Source organism: Phoxinus phoxinus, assembly GCF_949152265.1.
Source record: "Phoxinus phoxinus genome assembly, chromosome: 14".
NCBI lineage: Eukaryota > Metazoa > Chordata > Actinopteri > Cypriniformes > Leuciscidae > Phoxinus > Phoxinus phoxinus.
Window position 1 is genome coordinate 4,421,714 of NC_136889.1, and position 21,113 is coordinate 4,442,826.

General features: G+C 36.5%; 1 long non-coding RNA gene across 1 annotated transcript in view; it reads right to left on the reverse strand.

Annotated features, from left to right (window-relative positions):
* Nucleotides 1-17,094, reverse strand: part of LOC307010704 — a 75,775-nt gene extending 58,681 nt beyond the window's left edge. The window contains exon 1 of the long non-coding RNA XR_013800245.1: nt 16,997-17,094. This is a non-coding gene — a long non-coding RNA (uncharacterized lncRNA). The remainder of the gene's footprint in view (nt 1-16,996) is intronic.
* Nucleotides 17,095-21,113: the final 4,019 nt, after the last annotated feature.

Sequence of the window (21,113 nt, forward strand, 5' to 3'; positions counted from 1 at the left end):
CTAATTCAGAGCGAGCCTGTTTAACATGGACGTCTATATGATGCCTAATCTTCATGATAACTTTTAAACGATTTCAGGAACAAGTTTATCTGGACCTAATATAGCAATAAAGCAATATAGTGGTCGTGTGTTACAGTGATTTTACCACAGATTGGTGTGTTTTTATGCTGCCTTCACAAGCTTGTCAGAAGAATCTACTTCCCACTTATAGTCGAAATTACACAATGTCACATTCAAGAGCTTTTTTGGGAGAGAAAAACAGGAAACTAACTCAACTTGCTGACAATAAGGGAATTTTTATTTAGTATAAATAAACAAAAAATTATTATAACTGAAACTGCAACAGCTGTGGCCTTTCCGGCCGGAAACTGACATATTCACCCTCTATTCAAATATTATTTTAAAAAAATTGTTGAAGACTTTGTATTTATGCTTTGAGTCAATTTTTGTATTTGTGAAAACGCAATGAAGCATGTTAAATTATGTGGATTTTTTTTATTTAATTTTTTATTATGAACATGCAAAAAGAAGAGAGCCAAATATTTATAACTGATTATGTTGTTGTCAATGTATGCTTTTTCCTGTGAGCCTTTTGCATTTTTTTTTTTTTACATAGTAAAATTAAAACCTATAGCTGTTGTTGTTTGTCGTTTCCTTGCCAAAAATAGCCACAAGTTTAGTGACTTGTTCTTCCCTCATATTTAAAATAGATACAATATTTTCCTCATATTTTGATGGTTTAATTGAACTTGGGGTCATTACAAAAAAAATGGATATCACTTTTGGCCACTGGTTTATATTTTAAAAGAATGAATAATTAGCACCATTCACTATTGAAACTGTCCTCTTGCTCAGCATGTTGGAGCATCGAGTCACACATCAATTGTAGGTATAAAATGATATCTGAAGTGCCCAACTCAGATATGAAGGGTCGCAATATATGTGCAACTTCTGACTTGTATTTACAGTATAAGATAACATTTAATGGCACAGGAAAGCAGCATTAGGCATGACAAAAAGCTGAACCCTTATAATATTTTTTGATAATCCTCAGCGAAAGACTTTATTTATGCTGAATCCACTCATTGAATGGATTAGAAATAAACAAGCCATATTCACACATTGGTTTCATTTGTTATGCCAGGAATTTTTCTTAATTTGTGTTTCATCATGAGATAAACTATCAAAAGCAGTTCAGGCCAATATTTCTTTTGAACCACTAAAATAAACTTCTTGTGTGAAGTGTGAGTCGAAATGATCTGAGATAGACGCGATCAAAGCAGAAAACAAAGCGACCTGTGTAACACCTGCAAACACAGCAGCAAACCTCACGTCAAACGCGCTTGACACACGAGCTACACAAACACACAGTCCTGCTGTGCTGGTATATTTACACTACTGGTCAAACGTTTGGGGTCAGCATGATTATTTTGATCAAAGATGCTTTAAATTGATCAAACATAACAGTAAAGACATTTATAATTTTACAAAAGATTTCTATTACAAATAAATGCTGTCCGTTTGAACTTTCTCTTCATCAAAGAATCCTGAAAAAAACAAAATATCACGGTTTCCACTAAATTATGAAGCAGCACGACTGTTTTCAACATTGACAATAATAATAAATGTTTCTTGAGGGATTTCTGAAGGATCATGTGACACTGAAGACTGGAGTAATGATGCTGAAAATTCAGCTTTGCATCACAGGAATAAATTACATTTTACAATATATTCAAATAGAAAACAGTCAAATTAAATTGTAATAATATTTCACAAAATTACTGATTTTACTGTATTTTTGATCAAATAAATGCAGCCTTGGTGAGAATACGAGACTTGTTTCAAAAACTTAAAAAAACCCTACAGACCCCAAACCTTTGTATGTTTTTGTATAGAGCTGAGAAACAAAGAGAAAGAACTACGTTTTTGAACAGAAAGAAACATTTTACCCAAAAATGTATTGTATCCTAAACTTTTGGAAACACATTTAAGGTAAGAAATGCTTTAAAATGCTGCCTACATAGGCATCTGATCTCACCAAGGAATGTGTGGGGGAAAGGTTTGACTCAGAGCTAGAAAGAGAATATTCATGTTTTTGAATATTTTAGAAGGCGAGAGAGAGAGAGAGAGAGAGAGAGAGAGAGAGAGAGAGAGAGAGAGAGAGAGAGAGAGAGAGAGAGAGAGAGAGAGAGAGAGAGAGAGAGAGAGAGAGAGAGAGAGAGAGAGAGAGAGAGAGAGAGAGAGAGAGAGAGAGAGAGAGAGAGAGAGAGAGAGAGAGAGAGAGAGAGAGAGAGAGAGAGAGAGAGAGAGAGAGAGAGAGAGAGAGAGAGAGAGAGAGAGAGAGAGAGAGAGAGAGAGAGAGAGAGAGAGAGAAATCAGAAAATCAAACAGAAGAAAAGTTAAAGGAATGAGGGAGGGGAGAAAGGGAATTTACAGCTGAAAAACCTGCAGTCGAGAGAGAGATAAATACATTTAACATGTTAATTTAAATGCAATAAAGCAAATTCATGGCATCAACAGTAATCATGACCCCTGACCAGTACATCAATTCCATATACACTCTATCCACACATTACTGTGTGAAAGCAAAAGTCTTGGGCACGTAAGTATTTTCACACAAAAAAGGGTTTTAAGCCAGTTGTTTATATATTTTGCTGTAGTGTGTCAGTAGGAAATATCAAATCCTAAATGTTAATTTTGCCATTAATTGTAATAATCCAGTGAGATGTTTGCATGCACAAGGAGTCTAACAACAGCCGGTGTGATCTGATCTCAACATCACTGAGTCTGTCTGTGATTACATGAAGAAACCGAGACAGAACTGCAGCAGCGTCTCCAAGACTCCTGAAGAAACCGACCAGCAAAAGCTCCCTGAAAAACTGTGCAAGTGTACCTGGACAAAAGCGGTTTTAAACACAAAGGGTGGTCACACCAAATATTGATTTGATTTAGTTAATAGAAGTTAATTGATAAATCAAATCCACTTATGATATTATATTTGAAAGCATCCTCGGTTTACAGTAGTGCCTAAACCTTACAGTACTGTAGCTTTGCTGGTGGGTTTCTTCAAGACGTGGCCGCAGTTCTTCTGGATTTAGTTTCTTCATGAAATCACTGACAGACTCGAAGATGGTGAGATCAGATCTCCGTGTGGACCATACCGGATGCGACTCCTTGTGCAAACACAAATCTCACTGGATTATTACAATTAATGGCAAAAGGAATGTTTGGAAATGTAAAAACTGATATTTCCTACTGTACTGACACACAACAGCAAAATATATAAATAACTGACTTAAAACCCTTTTTTTGTTCCTAAGACTTTTGCACAGCACTGTATATATATCTATCTGCACTTTTAAAACTCAGCTTAAGACTTATTTATTCTCTTTGGCTTTTAACAATATATAGCTACCCTCCGCTATTTATATTTATTTTTACTTTGATTGATTACTTATTTTTGTTTGTATTTATACATGCATGTTTAAACGTGTCTTTTATTCTTTGTAAAGCACTTTGGTCAACCTCGGTTGTGTCTTAAATGTGCTCTATAAATAAAGGATTGATATATATATATATATATATATACACAAATCATATTGTTGCAAGTTCTAGAGTCAGCGCAGAACTACTTTGACATGCAACATCTCTTACATGCAAGATCCTCTCACACTGGATGCATTCAAAGACAACCAGACAGAACGCAGACTTTTACATCGTAAAAATGTGCCGGTCAGAGTACTACTAACAATACCATTGGAGCTCACAGAAAAAAAAAAAAAATCAGTTTTCATAACTTAAGTGAATCATTTGATATTTTTCTGTTAGTCCATTGATCAATATTGCATCATTGACTGCGTCTGCTTAATGAAATGAACGAGGGGAGCGATGTGCTGGAGCCGTCTGTGTGTTTCATCACAGCATCTGTGACCTAGATTCCTGCTTTTCCCCAGATATCCCTCTCCTTCACTCATTCCAGCCGCCCCCCTTCATCCATCGCTCATAAATGTTTGATTATTTCTCCTACAATACCTGTATTTATGCCACATTCTGACTCGAGCCGTATCACAGGAGACTACAAGCTCAGAGCAGCAGAAGTGGCAGAAAGGAAGACGTGGTGAGATATTGTTATGTCAGGTGTGTCTATAGATGGTTGCGTTTCAGTCCCGGGGTTTTGTTTTAGTGTAATGCCCCTGTGTGTCTGTTCTGGTGTCCAGACTTGACAATCTGAGTGCACGAGACATTGTCATGCCCTGGATGCGGTTGTCATGGTTACAGTGCAGCATAGATGAGCCTGTCTCCAGGGTTACCCAAGTGAGCGCACATGCAGGAAGTGAGGAGGACCAGTAATGGGGGGGGGGGGGGGGGGGGGAAAGCAAAAACACACACACGGAATTTAACATAAACGTACTTAGCTGAGTTTCCAAATCTCTTCTTTTTTTCACTCTCTTTCACACACACACACACACACACACACACACACACACACACACACACACACACACACACACACACACACACACACACACACACACACACACAGCTGTTAATCTCATTCCAGTAAGCAGACAGAACTGGCTCAGAGAGGTAATCTGCAGAAAACCTGCTTTTTGGACACACTGGGACAGCTGGCGTCAAACGCAGCCAATATACACACACACAAGCGATCTCATTTTTCTCATCCCTCTTTTTACAGTATGTCTCTCTGCTCTCTTTCAAACACAAATACTGTGGGGTGAATTCACTAAACAGTTTTAAGTGTAGAATTTCAGAGCAAAATAATTTTTCCATTCACTCACCACTCACAATCCAGTCGGCACTATCTGCTGCCGTGAGTATTTAAATTAAGTCATTATCATGTCAGAGCAAACACGCCTTTTTATATGCTAATTTAACTCTTTGCTTGGCAAAATTTTTTTTTTTTAGCAATATACAAATTTGCATTTCCTACCAATCATGGCTGGAGTCATACATCAAATGATGATGAAGTGATAGACGAGCTAATAACTGTGTGTGTGTGTGTGTGTGTGTGTGTGTGTGTGTGTGTGTGTGTGTGTGTGTGTGTGTGTGTGTGTGTGTGTGTGTGTGCGTGCGTGCGTGCGTGCGTGCGTGTGTGTGTAGCGCGTGCAGCTGAGTGTACTTCCAGCATGTTAAAGAGCAGACTGAGGTGCCTGTGGTGGTCTGCAGCGTCCTCTATAACCTCTATAACTCAAACCCGGTCTGTAAGATAGGGAACTGCAGTGTGCAAACAGCATTCAGCACTAATTTTTGTCCGTTTGTGCCGTTACATGATTTGCATAATTCCTTCAGTGCATCGGGTGATAAAACAAAGCAGACTTCGCATGCAAATAAACAACGCTATAGTGAAATCCCTACGTTGTGTATTACAGAGAGAGCTACATATTCTGTGACTACAGACAGACAGACAGACAGACAGACAGACAGACAGACAGACAGACAGACAGACAGACAGACAGATAGATAGATAGATAGATAGATAGATAGATAGATAGATAGATAGATAGATAGATAGATAGATAGATAGATAGATAGATAGATAGATAGATAGATAGATAGATAGATAGATAGGTTGGATTTTTTCTCAGTGTAACTGGTTCATTTTCTCCATCTTCCCCCAAACTCACTCACACACACTGTTGCACTCACTCGATGGACCAAATCATCCCATTTACACCTCCTGCCCCCTTAGGTTGCCATAGTAACAGCCTATGTGGTGCAAGTGACCGATTGGTTGCCGGGGGCAACATGCTTTCCAATCAAACCTGTTACTGTGGTCCTGAGTACACACCCCAATACACAGAGGGGTGACAGCTGAAAAACACTAAAAGATACAGAGCATTTGTTCATTTGGAAGAGAGACCTGCCATTGGTCTATTGCAACATCTCCACTAATATTGGAACCTCATAATTGACCAAACTTGAGAGCTTCTTGTATGATGTATGACGTGCGCAGGAAACCCAGCTCACTGATTTCATTAAAGTTTATGTAAGTAACTTAGCCAGCAATATGAAACTCTAAAGCTGTGATTAAATCACTGGACGTCGTTGTGCGGTTGGGTTCTAGCGGGTATTCCTACTCTACTCAAATCTCTTTCAGTGTGAACGTCCTTTAATACGTCTCAGATATACAGAACACCCAAACATCAGACAAAAGCCATGCTGCAGAGAAAAATATGCCAATTTGAGACTTACATAAACACATATACACACAAATCCCATTCAGCAAATCAAGATAGATAGATAGATAGATAGATAGATAGATAGATAGATAGATAGATAGATAGATAGATAGATAGATAGATAGATAGATAGATAGATAGATAGATAGATAGATAGATAGATAGATAGATAGATAGATAGATAGATAGATAGATTTCATGTTGGCCTTCACTGGAGATGTGAAAACCCCAGTTAGATATGACATGTTGAAATGGCTGACGGCAGCGGGAACAACTGTTCATCTTACTCAGAGACACAGCGCCACCTAGCCACTACAGCACACACTGACCGAGACACATACATGTGAGTGATCTTCACACACACACAGACACGCGCGCGCGCTGCACACACACACACACACACAGACAGACAGACAGACGTACACACACAGACACGCACGCATGCACGGACACACACACACACACACACAGACAGACAGACGTACACACACAGACACGCACGCATGCACGGACACACACAGACACGCACGCAAGCACGCACGCACACACACACAGAGAGAGACAGCCACGCACGCACACACACATACACACACACACAGACAGACAGACAGACGTACACACACAGACACGCACGCACACACACACACACACACACACACACAGAGAGAGAGACAGCCACGCACGCACGCACACACACATACACACGCACACACACACACAAACACACACACACACACACAGACACGCACGCAAGCACGCACGCACACACACAGACACACACACACACACACAGAGAGACAGCCACGCACGCACACACACATACACACACACACAGACAGACAGACGTACACACACAGACACGCACGCACACACACACACACACACACACACAGAGAGAGACAGCCACGCAGCACACACACATACACACGCACACACACACACACACTTTAGAATCTGCAGCGCTGCACATAGCAGAGCACAACATTAAGCACTTAGTGGTTAGAGGACCAGTCCAATTAGGAAGCATATTTCACAGTCTTTATAGGACTGACAAACACAACATCATTGCTGAGATTCCCACATGCCACATAACAGCCTGAAGACAATCACACTCTTATGCACCGCTCCACCCCGACTCACTGTTGCGCTTGTGGATTCCACGACATCTCGTTGTCACTTTATTATCTAGAAAAGCATCACATTTACTCGGTTTTATCTAACCGAATCTGACAAGAACAGTCAAATTTCACAAAAAATAAATTATATTGTGCTTAAAAAAATGGATAGGATCTCACACACGGTAACATGATTATGGCTGTTTATTAGTACTTATAAAGCACATTTTAATGCTTCATTCTGCATGATCATATTCTACATCCCTTACCTTCTCTCCTTACATCCTACTACCTTACTAACTATTAATAAGCAGTAATTATGAGTTTATTGAGAAAAAAATAATAGTTAATAGTTAGTTAATAGTGAGAATTGAACCCTAAAGTGTGACCGACAATTAATATTCAGTAATATTATCCATGTAACTGCACTGAAAAAACACTTACCGTAAATTAAAAGTTGTGCCAGATGTGAATACATCTACATTTGCTAATGTTTCTTACGTTAATCACTGTATGCTAGCGGTTCAACGGTTACAGTATCATGTTTTCAATCCACCTATTTTTATAGGTCCGTGGCCTGTGTGACACTAAACTTTGCACCATATAATCACAGCCATTATTAATAGAGACACCAACAGCTCACTGACAGAAAACCTCTAATAGTTTCAAATATTCAGACAGTTTAATTAGTTGGCAAAGAGCTTGAAGAGGAAAACAAATAACGTTTTTCAACACAATATTTCATTTCCTCTGGATGGAAACTGCACACTAAACACACACACACAGCGGCAGACCAGTGTCCTGATGAATCTCTGTGTCTCTCCTCATCTGAGGATCAGAGTTGTTATGAACCTAATGATCCGCCTAACAAGACTTCTAAGGGATAGATGAATTCTCTCATCATTAATCCTCAAGCCAGCCCTGACGCGAGTCTATAGAAGTGAATGGGTGTGTGACGGTAATCCATGCGACCCCATTGGATGAATCAATGCCTTCTGAAGCATAACAATAGGTGTGTGTAAGAAAGATACAAATGTTTCAAACTATAAACCATTAGGGGTGTGATGAGATATCACGATATTAAAACGTGACATTTTCTCGTTAAAAGCTGTCTCGTAAATCAGCATGACGCAACTGAACTGAAGTGATCTTCATTACATGGTGATTAGGGCTGACATGGTTCCTCGAATAAATTCATGTGCCCGATTAAAAATAAATAAATCCTCAATTGCAATTTACACGTGTCGATTAACCAGCAAAATACCACAAGTGGTGTATTCCATGGACAAGAATCAATGGACCGCATTGTTAGGCCATTTTCTAAGGCTGCTCGATATATTAAAGCCATTAAAAAAAAAAAAAAATAGCATAGTGTTATTGTGAAAACACAAAGGCTGTGATTCAATAAATAAATACATGAGCGATTAATCGCGATTCCAAAATAAAAGTTTAAACCCTCGCTCTGCATGTTTTTGATATCCACATGTTCTTCTTCCAGAAATGACAGTGGCTGAACTGAAGCATTTCTATTGTAAAGAAGTAGCAAATCTTAAAGATTAAGTGGACATTTTAAAATAAATGTTATTTGGCCAATATTAACTCTTTCCCCACCAGCGTTAGTTCCAGCACCAGCATGTTTGATCATTTTCACAAATGTTTCATTGCCACAGAATATTTAGGTACATATTATGAGGTACAGAACCTCTGCTTTTAGACAAAAACAAAACAAAACAAAACAAAACAAAACAAAAAAACTGTTTTATTCAAGCTTCATGCATTCCTTTGTTATCAACACTTGACACAGTTTCATAAAATCAACACAGTTGATAAAACAGTTTCATAAAAAAAGCAATATTTTGAGCAAAAAGCTGAGAAAATCACGTCAAAGAATACTTCCGGATCGGATTCAGAACGATGATCCAAACACAGGCGGAGTAGTTCGAGTCTATCAACACCCCTAAAGCTTCACAGTCCTGCAGCTCTTCCTGAATCGACATTTTATTCAGTAACATTAGGCAGTTTTGATTTATATGCTGTTTAATGTTTGATGATCGTGTTATTTGATCGTGTCATCCTTACATATGCTATCGCTTGTTTCTGCTTCTCTCCTGTGTTTTGATCAGGAGATTCAGGAGGACTCTTTCAGAAGATGTGTAATAATAGCGTATAACACGGAAAACACGGGAAGACGGAAATCTCCATCAATGGCGGGGAAAAAGGACTTGATCCTGCTGTAAAGTGTAATAACAACAATCACCAGCTGTTGGTGCCCTCGGCAGGCATTTGTTGTAATAAGTCATGTTGATTATGTGTATTTCATTATGTATTTTAAGTATTGTTCAATAAAACCATAAAATTACTTACGATTGATACTTTATGTGAACCATTTATTAATGTCTCATTGTTATTATATATGTATTTTAAGTCATTTTAAAGGCTATTGTTCACTTAGGTCTATTTTTATGACCACAAAAACAATCGTCAAAATAATCGGCCAATTACTAAATTACCAAAATAATCGTTAGTGACAGCCCTATTAGCTAAAACTTTTCAAAATGCACCTGCATTGTTTAGCATTTTGTGACATTCAGTCAAATAAAACTATTTTTACAGTCGTTGTTGTTGTTGATACTTCATTGATCCTTTACAGTAAATTACATTATCACGGCAGCTTCAACACACACAGATACAGCGCTACACTTAACAAATAAGTCACTTCCGACTCTGTACCGATCTACAATATACAATTAAACAAGAAATACTAAGTCTAAGACTACCAGTAGTCGTTGTTAAAATTTAATATTGAATATTAGGTAGCTGATGAATATTCATAGCACATTAAACAATTTCTTCATTTCTTAAAAATAGTGTTAAAATATCATCTCGTCTTGTTCTCGCGAACCCAATATCACGTATCGTCTCGTCTCATGAGCGAAGTGTATCATCACACCTCTATACACCATCAGTTCTGGCCACAAATTCAGCTTGAACGCAAGTGTGTTGTGAAGTTCACGCGAGCAGTAACGTGGAAGTGTCACAAAGTCTCTCTCATGAACGCTCATATGATAGTAGACCAAAAACAATAATTTAGTGTTAAAAAAAAGTTGAAAATATTAGTATTTTTCTTACACAACACCTATTGTTTAGGTTCAGAAGACATTGATTCGTCCACTGAGATCGTATGAACTACCCCACAATCGCCATGTGGTTTTTCATGCGTCAACTGAGCGGCACCCATTAGCATTATTTGGATTCACAGAGATTGATTATTTTCCTAAAAATCTTCATCTGTGTTTATCTGAAGAAAGAAAGTCATACACATCAGGGAGGGCATGAGGATCGAGATGTTTTGGGTGAACTATGCATGTAAGTGTGTTCTTGAAGGCTGTACAGCTAACAGTAGGCAGCCTAATTCATATGCTTTCTAAAGAAAAATGAAAAATGAAAAATGATGGATGATTTTATTCAGCTGAGGATAAAGGGTGACACAGACACTTAAAAGGAAATGAAAACTGGAAGTGTGCTTGTGTGCGCAGCTTCCAGAATCCAAACGCAGATAAGACTAACACTAACAGACTGAAAAACATCAACCTCCAGCACAATGTTCATGCGCTGAAAGAACAAAAGATGAGCGGGACATGAGAAGAAAAGAAGAAGATGAAACAGAAATAAACAATCACTGCTTTGGAGACGGTACGACAGAGAGAGAGGAAGACTTGGAAAGAAAGAAAAGGACACAGGCAGAGACACTCTTCGTCTGCCGATCATGACATGAGGAAAGAGTGCAAAGATAAGACGAAAGAATAACAGACGCACAGATAGAGAGAGAGAGTCAGAGAGAGGGCGCGCGTAATGGATAGCAGATGTTGGAGACGCGGTCAGTGGGGAAATCTGCCTTTATGAGCATATAATTCCATCATTTGTGTGAGAAAACCACCGTATTTTTCCATTCTTCACATGTACGTCGCCTTAATGACACGATTAAACATCTCTCTGTGTGTGTGTGTGTGTGTGTGTGTGTGTGTGTGTGTGTGTGTGTGTGTGTGTGTGTGTGTGACCAGCTGTGTGGCAACCTTAAGCACATTCTACAACAGGTTAAACTCAAAAAAAATTGAATATGGTGCAAAAGTTCATTTATTTCAGTAATTCAAATTAAAAGGTGAAACTAATATATTATATAGACTCATTACATGCAAAGTGAGATATTTCAAGCCTTTTGATGATTATGGCTTACAGCTTATGAAAACCTAATTTTGAATTTGTGGTTTTCATAAGCTGTAAGCCATAATCATCAAAATTATAACAAATAAAGGCTTGAAATATCTCACTTTGCATGTAATGAGTCTATATAATATATTAGTTTCACCTTTTAAGTTGAATTACTGAAATAAATGAACTTTCGCACCATATTCTCATTTTTCGAGTATCACCCGTATAATCTAATTCAGAATCTCAGTAACTTTTATTAATTTTGCAATGGCCAATACAACAGCTCCAGCATCTGCAGCAGCCGAGAGGTTTACATGACCGCAGCACAACATGTCAAGCTGATGTTCCCCCCAAAACGTTAAAGTTTGAGGTTCAACTAAAGTTTGTTTCTTAACTTGGTGGACCTGAAACACAGCTGATCACGTGATTTTAACATGGCGGCCTCCATGATGGAGCAACCTGCAGAATAAAACAGCTTTCTCTATAGTGCACTGACTAAAGAAAAGCAGGTGCATTATGTTCGTTTTGCTATAGCAGAGTGTGCATATACTCAGAAACAAAAGATGATTTATATTAGTACGGTAAACCAGAAATCAGAAAGATCACATGTTGGCTAACGGTCAAAATTATATAAAAATAAATAAAAAACAACCTTGAAAAGTTTGAGGACAGATTTTAAAAAAAAATATTTGAAAGAAGTATCTCATGCTCAGTCAAGCTTCTTTTATTTGAACAAAAATAAAAGTAAAAACAGTAAAATTGTGATATATTACAATTTCAAATGAATGTTTTCTATAGTAATATATTTTAAAATATAATTAAAAAGTTCTATCATTACTCCTGTCTTCAGTGTCACATGATCCTTCAGAAATCATTCTAATATGCTGATTTGCTGCTCAAGAAACATTTATCATTATTATTAATGTTAAAAATTCTTATTTACTGTCATGTTTGATGAATTTAATGCATCCTTGCAAAATAAAAGTATTACTTTCTTTCAAACAAAAAAATCTTTTTGACCCCAACCTTTTAAATGGTAGTGTACATAAAATTGAGCAAATTAGATAATCATTCACAAAGAGAATCATTATGAATAAAATAATTCCAAAGTGCTGATTAAGATACTGTACGCAGTGTGGCAAAAAGAGAACGGGATCCCGTCTGTCAATGTCAACTGAACAGATTACGAAGACTTTCTTTTTTAATTTAGCATAACATTCTCCAATTAATCGTGCACAATAAAATGAGGAACATGCATTAAAAAGTAAAACTCATTTCCGAAGGATCGGAGAACATTCCATCTTGTTTCCTTCCTTTAGCTCTTTTATTTGTGTCGTGTCCTCTCGCCCTGTGGTTTATCTCGCGAGTGAAGAGAGGCAGGACGTGCAGAGCGTGCTCAGATTTCACATTTCTACTGATCATCAATCATATTCATTATCTCAGACTCTCTCTCTCTCTCTCTCGGAGTGATCGAGCAGATAAACCAGTGCCATGACACAGAGGCCGACATTCCCTGAGGACAGATGCGTGTGGTCTCGCTCTATTGTGTTATCACAAGAGCCTTTATGAACGATTTCATTTACCGAGCACAATCATAAGGCATTGTCTGGGACTTTTCTGTCTGATTATTGGAGATAAACGGTTAGAATGCTCCCTGATTGGCTGAGCACTTTAAGAATCGCATGGATATTAAATTAACTTTTACAAAAACATGCATCTAGCAATCTAAAAGGTGTCTAACTATAACCATAAGGTTTTAAAATTGTTCTAACTGTAAGATAATATGGGAGTGCACAGCACGATAGCGATAAGGACAGAGAAAAGATATTGCTGTAATCACTTTCCGAGAGATTTTTGTCCAACTGATGAATGATAAAAACATTGACAGCCAATAAAACTGAATCTGACTTCAAAGCGAGCATTGCAATTATGTTCACAGAACGCAACCGCATAAACATAACATTAACATCCGCTGATGTGGAGGCAAATATAGTTATGGTGTGATAAGCCTTCAATCTCTGTAAAGGAATGGTTCACCCCAAAAATTTATATTTTGTCATAATTTTCAGCTAACATGGGATGTTCTCAGAACTCTGGCTAATTCTCTGACATGTTCTCTCAATTTATGAGCAAATGTTCTTCCAGTAACATTAATTACATGTCCATATAAAGTTATCTGGCCTTTAATGATGTTCTCAAACCGTTAGCACGAAAACATTATTTATACATCCTTCATGGAATGTTTTTCATGAAACGTACAGGGCATTTGTCTGTTTATCTTTTTTTTTTTTTTTGCATTACTACTTGTTTTCAGAACATTTAGAGAACATTCAAAAGTAAAGTTCCATGTTTGCAAAACTATAAAATGGAATGTTCCCTTAAAGGAAAAGTTCACCCAAATTGTTTTAATCCAGTCATCATTTAGTAACACTCACCCTGGTGTTGCTCTAATGGCCAATGCCTTTTTCTTTTAAAAGCCAAAAAAAGGAGACATTTTTTTTTTAATTGTCCCGCTCGCGCTCGTCCAAATAATTGCAATAGAGACCAACATCAAGTATTTAAAAAAAGATGTAAAAGTATCACAGAATGGTCCCGTGCGACACATGCCGTAAATTTTAAGTAATGTAGGCCTATTATTTATGAAAAATCCTGACCTTATCCAACATGAAATGCAACGTCTAGAAATCCCCAAAAAGTCAAATTCCAGTCCAATCTCCATTTGTCTGATGACAGTCAGGATGTGAACGCGATAACTTACGATGAACACAACAGATATGTTCCATGATACCAAACCCTATCGTATACCTCCAGAACACTTGGAATATACAGCATGGGATCATTCACATACCTTCGAGTCTTTTTAACCCCTTATATTGGCATATGAGCCCACAGCCATTACATATTTAGAACAGTAATATCCTATACTAAACCTAAACTAATCTTGACAAACTATACATAATTTGACAGCTTACAATCTCTAGTTTACATATTTGGTGACTGATTTTCAAAATAAATGACAGAGGAGCCGTAATTTATCAATATGCAACAAGAATATTTTCATACTCCTAAGGCGTGTTCAGACCTTTATTTTGAAATAGTGATGAAGAGTTCAAAAGATAGCATCCATTCAATTCTTTTAGAAAAAAAGGTCTGAAAATGTTTTAAATATAAAGAAAAATGATAGATTCACCATTTGTGATGTGGCAGCGAGCTATAATGCACATACGTGATCTTTTTATGTTTCTTAGAGGTTGAATTCATTTAAAAATCTGCCAAACTTCCAATATTACTTCTGAATAGGATGTCTACTTCATAAATTGTATGAAAATTGTAAAAATAATGGTTCAAATCACTCAAACAACATATGGAAATGGAGGCGCCCTTATATGGGCAGTAATGTCCACTAGTGGAGAAGTTTGAATAAACAAAATCTCACTGAAAGCTTTTTTTTTGAGATATCAACCTAAAATTTGAAACACAACTTTTTCAGATTTTTGGCTTTGATTTTTTTTTAATTTTTAGAGTCCTCCAGGTTTTGAAAATATATATTTTATATAAAATATTAACAATTACATTTTTAACATTGTACCTTTTTTTTATAAACTCAAACTTCTATAACTACTTTTTTTCTGTTTAACTTTCTTAATTTATTTCACTTCAAATCTGCCAAATGTCTTCTTTAAAACAAGACCAATCTTACATCTATATTCCAAAGCATTCCTGAATTACAACCATTTAAGTTCGGTATGTGCATTTTCATGTCTATTTAAAAAAAAAAGGGGGGTGCCGCTTAAGGGGTTAAAAAAGTCTGTTCACTGCCATTATATGGAGGAGCACGAGTGACATGTTTTTCCATTCTCCTTTTCATGGAAAGAAGGGCATATGGCATTAGAACAACACCAGGGTGAGTAAACGATGACTTAATTTTCATTTTAGGGTGATCTATCCCTTTAAAGCTCCAATGAAAGCTGGCTTAAGCACATATTAATTCCCAGTGTAAACACATTAAAGCGCATGAAGCAGAACTTGATATGTGTATTAACTAAAAACTGTTTTGCAGGGTGGAATAGATCCTGAATTGAAGGTATTCCAGTTCATGGAATTCTCTGATCGCTGTAGCCATGAGGATAAACTCCATCTTTGAGCGTTTCAAAAACAGCTTAAACTTCCCAAACACATTCTCGTCTTACAGAGCACTCAGGACACACACACAATACCCACAAAATCCTTGAAAATGGTTTCTCTGCCTTAAGGGCTTAAGAGGAGAGGAAAAGAGACTCTTTGTATGCCATTCTCGGCTGATTAGAGGAAACATTCCCAGGATTCCTCAGTGGCAAGCATGGTTCCATCGCCCCTGGCAACATTCCTATGCCCCCATTCATGCTTGCGGATGAGAAAAGAAGAGATATTGTGAAAAATACACACTAATATGAGCTCTGCAATCTATCAATAGACATTTGAAGTGACAGTGATAAAGAAAGACAGCTTGGAGCGCTGTACAAAAAAACTGCCCGTCAGTAAGAATGCCAATTTATGACAAACCATTGAGGAAATACCAAAGCCTAAAAGCCTTGAAACTGACCAATCTAATGAAGTATATGCTGATCCGAGACATTTTCCCAGAAAGAATATCATACTAGACTCACTATCTTTAGGTTCACCCGCTTTAAGTCGCCGATATACTCACAGCGAAGTTCGTTTTCATCATTCTTGGCTTTGAGGTAACGCAGTTCGAGATAAGTGACCAGCGATATACAGTTAGCGGACATCTGACGCCGCACACACAGCTGAGATCCACGTTTAGATGAACATGTAAATATGTGCTGCACGCTTTCCTCTCAATAACAAAACAAACACACAATAAAAATGTGAAAACGTGGATATGCTTGCACAGGCTCTGCAATTCGACACTTATTTATAGCACTTTATACAGGTTCAACTCGAAACATTTGAATATCGTGCAAAAGTTGAAGCTAATATATTATATAGACTCATTACATGCAAAGTGAGATATTTCAAGCCTTTATTTGTTATAATTTTGATGATTATGGCTTACAGCTTATGAAAACCTTTTTTCTAATTTTGAATTTGGGGTTTTCATAAGCTGTAAGCCATTATCATAAAAATTATAACAAATAATGTCTTGAAATATCTCACTTTACATGTAATGAGTCTATATAATATATTAGCTTCACATTTTAAGTTGAATTACTGAAATAAATGAACTTTTGCACGATATTCTAATTTTTCGAGTTTCACCTGTACAATAGATTGTTTAAAATCAAGCAGCTTTTTTCGTATTAAACATGAAAACAGTTTAATTTCATTAGAAGTACTTCATTTTCTACCATAAAGCGACTCTTGTGTGTTCATGTTTTACTCGCAGACGTCTGACCTCGACGGATTGAACAGAAGAAATGAACCAGAGGAGATATCGATGTGAAAGGAGGCGGAGCCTCAGCGCACACCAACCTATCATGTAATCGGCAAGATGGTAGTACGAAGGTGTTTACCAGCCGGAGCAAACTTTTCCGGAAAGTTCGCATTGGCAAGTCCCAAATCGAACTCTATCACATCAGTTCGTTCTTCGATTTTGTTTGAAGTATTTTGTCTGAAGGCCTTTGCCCTGCTGGAACAAAACAGGAAAACATGTTTAAGATTTCTAAAAAAACAAACAGCACTGAATGTCATAAAAATATGACATTGGATATACACTGTAAAGATGATTGTTGTAAAGTTGTAAAGATTATTGGAGTCAATTTTACAAGAAAATACTATTTCAGTCTTTATCCAAAATTTTGTGATTAATTCAATGAGTTTTTCGAAGTGTCTTTATAATTATTTGTAAAATGTGCTAGCATTTTCTGGCTGACAAAAAGTTTAGTGTGGTTCAATGTAGAAGTATATAGGTTCTAAGGAGAAATGTCTTAAACTGTTGCATAATACCTTTTTACATGTTAAACGGGTTATTTAAAAATTTTCTAGTGATAAAGTATGTTTACAAGCTGTTTAATTCATAACATTTAATCACATTTTTTTTTAAATTAAAACTAAATTCATAAAATGAGGGTAATTAAGGATAATCCTCGATTGTAATCCACATAACCAAAACCAAATTTAGTACATATATGCGGTTCTATGAATATGCAAATGAGCCCCGCCTCCACTCACTCAACTCAGAGATCCACTCGTTGACGATCACACGTTGATCTGATTGGTTACAAGTTAGTTTGTGACGTCAGAAACACCAGCGATTTCAAACCGTGTTTTTGAGGCTGTCTTTGGTTCACTGCAGTTTTAAGGAGAAAATACTCGACTTATGAATTTACACATGGTTTGTCTTAAAGCATATAAAAAACACCACAGACATAAAACAACAATAAAAGCTTGATTTTCACCACAGGGGGACTATAAGAAATCTTGAGCCCAATCAGATGGCAATAAAAACAGCTTCAATATAGCAACAAAAAAGCTTGTACCGCTCCAATACTGACAGCGGCGAGAAAGGGAGGCATGGCTCATTTCTACAGTCTGTCTCAGGAATACAGATTACGCAAAACGGAATAAAGACGAGGAACATTGTTTCCATGGTAACCGTCCTCCCAGTCTTATCCGAGGGTCGGACTATAGTGCCTCCCAGCTTTTTTTCTTCTTTTTTCTCTCTCGATAATAAGAACATGGACCACCTGGAGGGAGACCAGGCCAGTTAGTGACTGAAGCTGTGAGCTAAAAACACAGTTCCCACAATTCATTTGTGATTACCGGATAATCATTTTATAGATATTGCACTTACAATGAGCAATTTAAAAAAGAGTCAATCACAAGTAAATACGTCCGTTCCCTCGTGAGATTTCAACCTTACATTTCAAAATGAAGTTGTAAGAAGTGCATTTGACATCTAAACAGCAACAGCAGCTAAAAAAAGGTAATGACAACTTTGCATAAGTGATGCCAAACCGATGGAGAAAATCACAGGCTGCCCTCTGCGAGCTGTAGAGATGCCAAGCCACACACACACACACACACACACACACACACACACACACACACACACACACACACACACACACACACAGATCTCCACGTTCTCTGCCACACACTCATTATACCTAAAGCAAACACTGGCAATGGTGAGGCAGGTCAATTAAATACAGAAGAAGAAGAAGATGCCAACCACTGCACTGCAAACCCAAAGAGATGTAGAGCAGAAGTGTGTGTCACAGAAGTGTGTGTCACTGCAGTCAAATCTCAATTACTGACCATTACACCAGTCAGCTTTCTACATTTGTTTCCATAACTTGATGTCATTTGAAACATTAATGGGGAATATTTGAGCCTCCTTCTGCACATATTAAATCTCATAATGGCTGATTATCTTGCCTTCTAATATTGCCCTATTAAAAAATCATGCTTTGTTAAATCATTACGACGACATCACATAAGTCAAAAAGTCACAATTATGAGAAACTAAGTCATAAAATTGACAATAAATTGACAAAAAGTCTTAATTAGTCATAATAATGTCGATTTAGACATTTTTGTTGTCATATTTAATACTTTTTATCTCATTATTTCGTCAAAAGTTTATGACATAACATTTTTAAATTGACAGTCATAATTAGTTAATTAAGAGTTTATTTTTAGTAATTTATTTCTTTATATTTAATCATTTTGACTTTTTATTTTATAATTATGACTCAGAATGCCATAATTCAGACTTTTTTAAATCTCATAAATGACTTTTATGTCAAAATTCTGAGAAACTATTATCATATTATCATTTTTGTCATATTTATACTTTTATCACATTATTTTGACTTTTTAACTTAGAATTATGACTTAGAATGCCATCCTTCCGACTTTTTTTTTTCAAAATTGAGAAACTAAGTCATATTTATGACATAAATTGAAATTGACAGCCCTAATTAGTCATAATTGACTTTTTTTTCATATTTATGACTTCTTATCTCATTATTTTGACTTGTTATCTTATAATTACGACTTAGAATGCCATCATTCCAACTTTGTTTGTAGTTAATGTCAAAAGTATCGTAATTATGATTGACCATGAATGGTTTTTTTCCCTGAAGTGGCAGAAATGGGCTTCCATATTTTTGCAACAAGCTCAGAGAAAGAAAAAAAATCCAATATGAAGAGAAATGTACTTTTTTTTCTCATTCAAATATTGATACAGTTCAATACAACCAAAAAATTTTACCCAATATTTGCATAATATATGAGTATTACATTGTTAGTTTAGCTTCATATTAACGCTATAGCAGATATATTGCAGGCAGGACTGCTTTATGTTTTTTCACAGGAACACGAAGTAAAGTGAAAATAGACTTGCATTTCTTTGTCCCTTCAAACTATGATAAACCCTCCTACAGTAGTGCATGCTGGGAGATGTGAAGTGTCCCAGCTAAAAGAACAAAAACAGGCCAACATCAGCAGCATTCAGACACACACACACACACACACTTCACAGACTCGCCATCTGAAGAGCGATCAGGTGTGTGTGAGTGAAACAGTGAAGGACTCTTCAGGTTAGGCTTCAGGAGCCTAAAGTAATTGAAAGGGTTTTAGACTGACAGGAGAGTTAAAGAGTGACGAGTTCATTAAGAATCTCATTATTTTTAATTGGCTTGGTTAAATGAATGGGATAATGAGCCGACACGCCTCTTTCCGTTTCTTTCTCTGTTTCGACATCTCTCCAACTCACTACTCCTCAAATACTAAACCTAACTTTCTCAAAACACAAACATGTCTTAGGATCTTGAAAGGCAACACTGTATAGATGTTTCTTCAACATACTGGTTTGTTCTAAACCTCATGAAATTAATTCAGCTTGAGCCACTTATGTATAGATACCAGTCTGATAAACAATCAGTCTTTTGTAAACTTCATATTTTTAAGCTTTTGACCAACATTCATGGACTTTTAAAACATTGTGCTTTGCATTCATCTTATTTTTTTATTGCATTGTACTTGAAATGTCTATAATTTAACTAAAACATAAAAAAAAAAACAATAAAAAAAACAATGGTTATAATTGACAGGTTTGGCTCAAGTCTGCCATCTGCTGTCCTCAAAAGAAACTACCATGTTTAAAGTTAGACTACCGGTACATTTAAAAGGATAATTAGTTAATGTATTAACTAACATAATAATGAGCAATACATTTGTTACAGTATTTATTCATCTTTGTTAATGTCAGTTAATCAAAATACAGCTGTTAATTGTTTGTTCATGTTAATTCACAGTGCATTAGCTAATGTTAACATAATACTTAACCATTTTAATGTATTAGTAAATGTTAAAAAATAATATAACTAGGATTAATAAATGCTGAAGAATTCTTGTTCATTATTGTTAATTCTTAGTTCATGTTACCTAAGGTAGTTAACTAATGTTAAAATGCATTTAAAATGTATGCCACCCGATGACTGCAGCATTGATTAAAATGACTGAAATTATGAGGTGTATGTTTTTTAATAGTGCAATTAACCATTTAATAGTGTATGCTTCTCCTGAAGATACATTTAGATCATCTTGTTTTTACAGAAAATGCAATACTTCAGAGAGCGAT